A 6,000-nucleotide genomic window follows, 5' to 3' on the forward strand; every position below is an offset into this window, starting at 1 on the left:
ATTAAAAAATGTAAACTTTATCCAAAACAAATATCGAAGACATGGATGCAATGTTCTTTTTTTTTTTTTCTTCAGAGAGAGAGCATCCACGTTCAGGGGAGAGGCAGAGGGAGAGAGAGAGGATATTTATTTATTTATTTATTTATTTATTTTTAAATTTTTGAGAGAGAGGACTCAAGCACACACAAGCAGGGGGAGGGGCAGAGGGAGAAGCAGACTCCCAGCTGAGCAGGGAGCCCATAGGGACTCAATCCCAAAACCCTTGGATCATGACCTGAGCCGAAGGCAGACGCTTAACCAACTGAGCCCCCCAGGCGCCCCTGGATGCAATGTGCTAATCCTATGTGATTCATAGAGTGTAGGACTATTATTTTTTGCTAGAGTAAGATGGGGTTCAACATTAATTTTATTCCTATTTTTCATATTTAGAGATATAAAAGTTGAGAAACTGTTCACATAAAGAAGAAAAAAGGGCAAAGAGAGTTTTACTTCAGCACCAGAACTCAATTCCTTCAGCATGTTTCAAGTTATAGCCTAAAAAGCACTTCAAAGTTAATTTTCATCCATCTAGCACCGTGGTTGATCCTCTTTCCATTTTGAATTGGAAGCCACCATAGTCATTAGAATCTTCCGCTTTCTCAACTTCTAAGCCATGTTGAATGGAACATTCCCCTTCTGGTGATGCTAGAGGTTTCCACACCCACCTAATAGTAGGATCCTAAAAGTGGAGGAAGAAGACATGGGAAACGGGAGATGGGGAAGGAACAGTGACCTGCCCCCCTTCCAGCTGATCAATTTTAGGACCTCATCACATACCCCTGGGGGTACTGACAGGCAGTAGAGGCTGTTGTAAACCCATTTTACAGAGTGGACCATTGGTGTGCTTGAGTGTGTGTGTGTTTTGAGAGACGGCCTCGGGGCCAGCTGAACAGGGTAACTTAGTGGAAACCTGTTGCGAATTACTGCTCTCCCACAGCCTGGATGGACCCAGGCAGGGAGGCCACCAGGGAAAGCAGACAATCCAGGCCCAGGGCGATGAGAGCAGGTCTCGGGAGATGGCTATGGAGGCTGAGATTAGGGAGCCAATGGAGACACTTTTTCCAGGAGCGGCCAGGACTTGGATCTGGTTAACTGCCAAGGGTAGAGAGGGAAACCAAGAGTCACTCCAAATTAGGATGAACAATGTCCAGAAACGTCCTGGTACTGCCACCAGGCAGGAAAACACAAAAGAGGGGCCTGTTTAGGGGGAATCCAATACATGCTGATTTTGCATCTTTCGTATCACACTAATAACATGTGCTCAGTATAGAAAACATACCTACACACATACTGTCTCAGTCAAAAATTGCCAGATTTGTGCTACTTTCACAGATCATTTAAAACTCAATGGTTTAAACAACAAGCATGTATTTTTCTTTTTTAAAAATAACTTTACTGAAATGTCATTCACACACCATGCAAGTCATGACCCAGTGTGTTAAATCCAATGATTTTGCTCTTTTACGTTATTTTTTTAAATTGGGGTAAAAGATATGACACAAAATTTACCATATTTACCATTCACAGTGTGCAATTCAGTGGCGCTAGGTACATTTACGATGTCAGGCAATCGTCTTAACTATCAATTTCCAAAACCTTTGCCTCACCCCAAGCAGAGACTGTACCCATTAAGCTGTGGCTCTCTATTTCCCCCTCCCCGCTCCCGGTAGCCTCTAATCTACTGTCTATGGATTGGCCTATTCCAGACGTTCATGTACATGGAATCATACAATATTTGTCCCTTTGGGCCTAGCTTACTTCACTCAGCATAATGTTTTCAAGGTAAGCATGTATTTTCCTTGCTCATGGGTATGTGGGTTGCTAGCTCCAGGCTGTGGTTGAATTCACCTCTGATCATGGTTGTCTCCGCGTTCTCCTGGGACCAGCCATTTCCTGGGGTATATTCTTCTCACTGAGGGTCACGGCAGCCCAGGAGGTAAAGCTGTGCCAAGCAAGCACATTCAAGGCCTCTGCTCTTGGTACATCCATCAGAATTCCTTTGGGCCAACCAAGCCACCTGGCCAAGTTCAACATCCATGGGGCAGGGAAATAGACTTGGCCCATAGTGGGAGAGGCGCAAAGCCATGGCAAAGCAGGGAGTGAAGAGGTGAGAGCAGTAATCCAGTCTGTACACAAGTAAATAAAATCCCCCTCGTCCCACCCGGGCCCCTGATCTGTTCCCTTTCCAGAGGGAGACCACGGATATCAGTATCCTATTATCCTGTGACTAAGAGCAAGCTTGGGACTCTTTTCCTGCCGATACAGATAGATCTTCCTGTTCTTTGTAACCACAGCAGAATGTCTCTGAGAAAAGGAGACCAGGCCGTAGACACACATAGGGAGGGCAGAGGGAGGAGATGACCATCGCCAAGCCAGGGAGAGAGGCCTCGGAGAGACGCCCTGCCCACACCTTGGCCTCAGGCTTCCAGCCTCCAGAACTGTGACAGGCTAAATTTCTGTTGTTTCAGCCCCTCCTCCACCACCCCCCTCCCCGTCGGTGGTACTTTGTTGTGGCAGCCCCAGCTGCTCTAGCCTTCTGATTCTGGAACAGCTCGTCCTTCCCCATCAGTAACAAATGCTGTAGTGAACATTCTCGTGCGTGTGCTTGGCAGGCGCCGTCTGAGGAGCCTGTGGACAGCCAAACACTTTGTTCCGTCCTGGATGCTGGAGGATTGGCTGGGTCGCTCCCAGGGGAGCCCATCTGGAATTTTCCACTTACCTGAGGGTAAAGACCAGAAGCTCCAGGATCGGTCTGTGCCCCGGCGCTCACAGCGGTTAGGAGCTGGGACTTCTCACCCTGACCTCTCCCTGCACTTCCATCCCACCCACGGGCCGCTGACTCCATCTGCTTGGCAGGGTCACAGGCACGTGGCGAGCCGCATCTGACCTGACCTATCTTTCTTTCCTCCAACACTCTCCTGTCATTGCGCCAGGTGGGGGGAGCCAGGGTGAGCAGCTTCCAGGGCCCGTGCTCACTGTGATCCTCATCTCCTTTCTAGCTCTCTCTGCTTTAAAAGATATATATATATATATATATATTAACCATATAGAGGGCTGAGTGAGGGGAAAGGCTATCAGGGAAGGAAGGACGCTGGGGAGAATGGCGCCGTTTATGGTAAGCATGCCTGTGGCTCTCGGGGAAGCCGCTGAGGCTTCCAGGCCCGGCCCCTTCCCAGCCAGGACTCAGTAACTGGCTGCAGGCCCTCGCGTCTCATCTCATTATTCTGACTGTGACAGGCCAGGAGCGAGGGCACAGCCAGCTGGGCAGCTCGAGGGGAGACTGAGAGAGGCCGGAATGTGGGGCTGGAGGAGGAGGATTTTCCTCCTATGCCCCTAGAGGCCTGAGCTTTGGAGTTCCTCTGTCCCCTCCCCTCATCACCCTCCTCGCGACCTCTGTGTGACCTGGGTGCCCATTCCCTCCCCCCTTCCCCCTCCCCCAGCTGATTCCTCCCGCCCTGCTAGTCACCACCTACGTATGGCTGTGACCTGAGAGAGGCCTCCTGACCCTTGGGCTGGGTCAGGCCTCCCTGTTCCGCCTTCTCTTGGCTCCCTTGACCATAATGTTCATCCTGGTTTGATGTCGTGACTTCTCGTTTGCCGTCTTTCCGGTGGGCTGTGGGCACCACCACGACAGGGGTCTGCTGTAGGCCAAGCAGAACTTGCGGGGGCCCTCCAGTGTTTGCTAAGGAGGGGAAGCTTCTCACATTCTACTGTAATTGCTTGTCTTTCCTGGAGGGCAGGGACTGTGGTTGGTTGCTTTCTATATCCCCAGCTTTTAGTCTGATCAGAGACCTATTTGTTAGTTCCAAACATGGGCAGGATCAGATTTAATAACCAAGTGGGCCTTTCCGTGACCTGGCCAGGAATGGACTCCAAGATCCATATGGGGCGGGGGGGGAGGACGGTGAGGTCCCCTAGCCAGAGGAGAGGAAAGGGGGACAGCACCCATTTCTCAGGGCCCTCCCACTCCATCCCCCTCTGGCAGGTGAGACAGGGGGAGAAGGGTGTGGTCCCAGCAGGTGGGCCTGCCCCTTCCGGGGTCAGACCTAGAGCACGACAGTGGTTTTGCCTATGGATCCGACAGTTGCAATGGCAGTGACAGGGGTCACAGTGAACATCCTAGAACTCCAGTCTGTGTTGAGACACAGAGGCATGAGGCCCCCTTCTCCACAGGGCTAATGGGCGTCATGGTTCCCACCTGCAGTAGCAGGGCACCCAGGGCCTGGGCTGCTTAAATATTAATGCTTTCAAATCATATCACTAAAATCTACTCCCACACCTGTATTTCAAACACAGCTTTTGTGTCTGAATTTGCACAACTACATTATGGCAAAGTTGCATCATCCGGCTCATAATTTAAGGCTTAGAGGCTTCAACTAATTTAGGTGACAGTCTGATACCAAAGGGAGAAAGTCTGATTACAAAGTGGCACCTACTGGGAGGTCCAGGCCTCCTCCTGCTCTTCATACAGACAGACAGACAGACAGACATAGCAGACACGCAGTCGCTGTTTAAGGAAGGAATGAATGATCTACGTCTGCTCTTCTGAGTCTGTCGGCCTTTCTACTCAGAAAACCTGTCCCCACTTAACACACACACACATGCACACACTCATCACAGAGCAGAGCTTTGCTCATTGAAGGGAAGCAGGGAATTGGCCACAGTGAGCTCATTCATTTGTCACATTCACCTTAAGTCACGAGAGCCAGGGGGGGTGCAAGCCGGTATCTTCTAGACCATTGCTTTTCTCTGTGAAAGAGGCAGTCAGCAAGTGTTGGCAGGGAGGGCATACATGTAGGAAGAATAGCCCCCCGACTTGATCCACGGGAGTGGCTGGTGTTAGTACGTTCACTCTCCCTTGGGGCAAGGTAAGGGCTGCTGGAAAGGACCAAATATTTCACTCGGCAAATACTTACCAAGGGCTGCCATGGGACAGCCCCTGGGATCAAAGTGGGGAATGAGACAGAATTGCTTCCTCCCTCATTAAGAGATATTAAGTAGGGGCCCCTGGGGTGGCTCAGTCGGTTAAATGTCCAACTCTTGATTTCAGCTCAGGATCCTCATCTCAGGGTCGTGAGCTGGAGTCCGGAATTGAGCCTGCATCCAGCCCCGTGTCCACAGGCTCCACGTTCTGCAGGGAGTCTGCTGGTCCCTCCCCTCTGCTCCTCCCCCGCCAAATAAATACATACATACATACAATCTTAAAAAAGAGAGAGCGAGCTATTAAGTAGGTAAACGAATACCCAAACAGGGCAATTGCATTTTCCGGTAAGGGCTATGAAGGAAGTTGGGAAGAGAGAAACTGAGGCCCCAGGAGCGAGTTCTTCATTGCGGACAACAGAACTCAATCTAGCTGGTTGAGCAGAAGGGGATTTGTTGCAGAGTATGAGTTCATTACAGAATTTCCAGCAGGGCCAGGGAAGCATGCTCGGATGCCAGAGAGGCAAGGACAAGCCCAGGAAGAGGCCCAGCCCCACCAGAGACGGTTCCAGTGGAAACCCTGCTCCCACCGCTCTCCACCCCTGACACCCAGACCCAGAGCCTCACTCATTCCGGCCTGAGCCGCGGCTGCAGATGAGCTGGTCCCTGTTGCGATTGCTCAGTCGCGCCTTCCGAGGCCTGTGAGGACACTCCTGCCTGGCAGAGCTTGGGTCCCACGCAGAGCTTTGGCTCTGGGGAGGCCTGGGGGGGGTGGGGAAGGGAGAAGCACATTCTAGAGGGAGGTTGCAGTGGGTCCCGAGAGATCTCATTGACGCTTTTGCCACATCGCACAACAAATGTTAAAAATTATGATGCCGGGGGGTGTGGCCGTGGAAGATAGGGTGGTGTTGTTGTTGTTGTTTTCATTTTAATGAATTTTATTTATTTTGGCTTATCTGTGTTTTTTACAAATTTTTATAAGGCACATGTAACATTCCTGAAACAAAGGGCAGAGCCAACAGAATTATTTTCCAAAGCAAG

Source organism: Neomonachus schauinslandi, chromosome 4 (genome assembly GCF_002201575.2).
Source record: "Neomonachus schauinslandi chromosome 4, ASM220157v2, whole genome shotgun sequence".
NCBI lineage: Eukaryota > Metazoa > Chordata > Mammalia > Carnivora > Phocidae > Neomonachus > Neomonachus schauinslandi.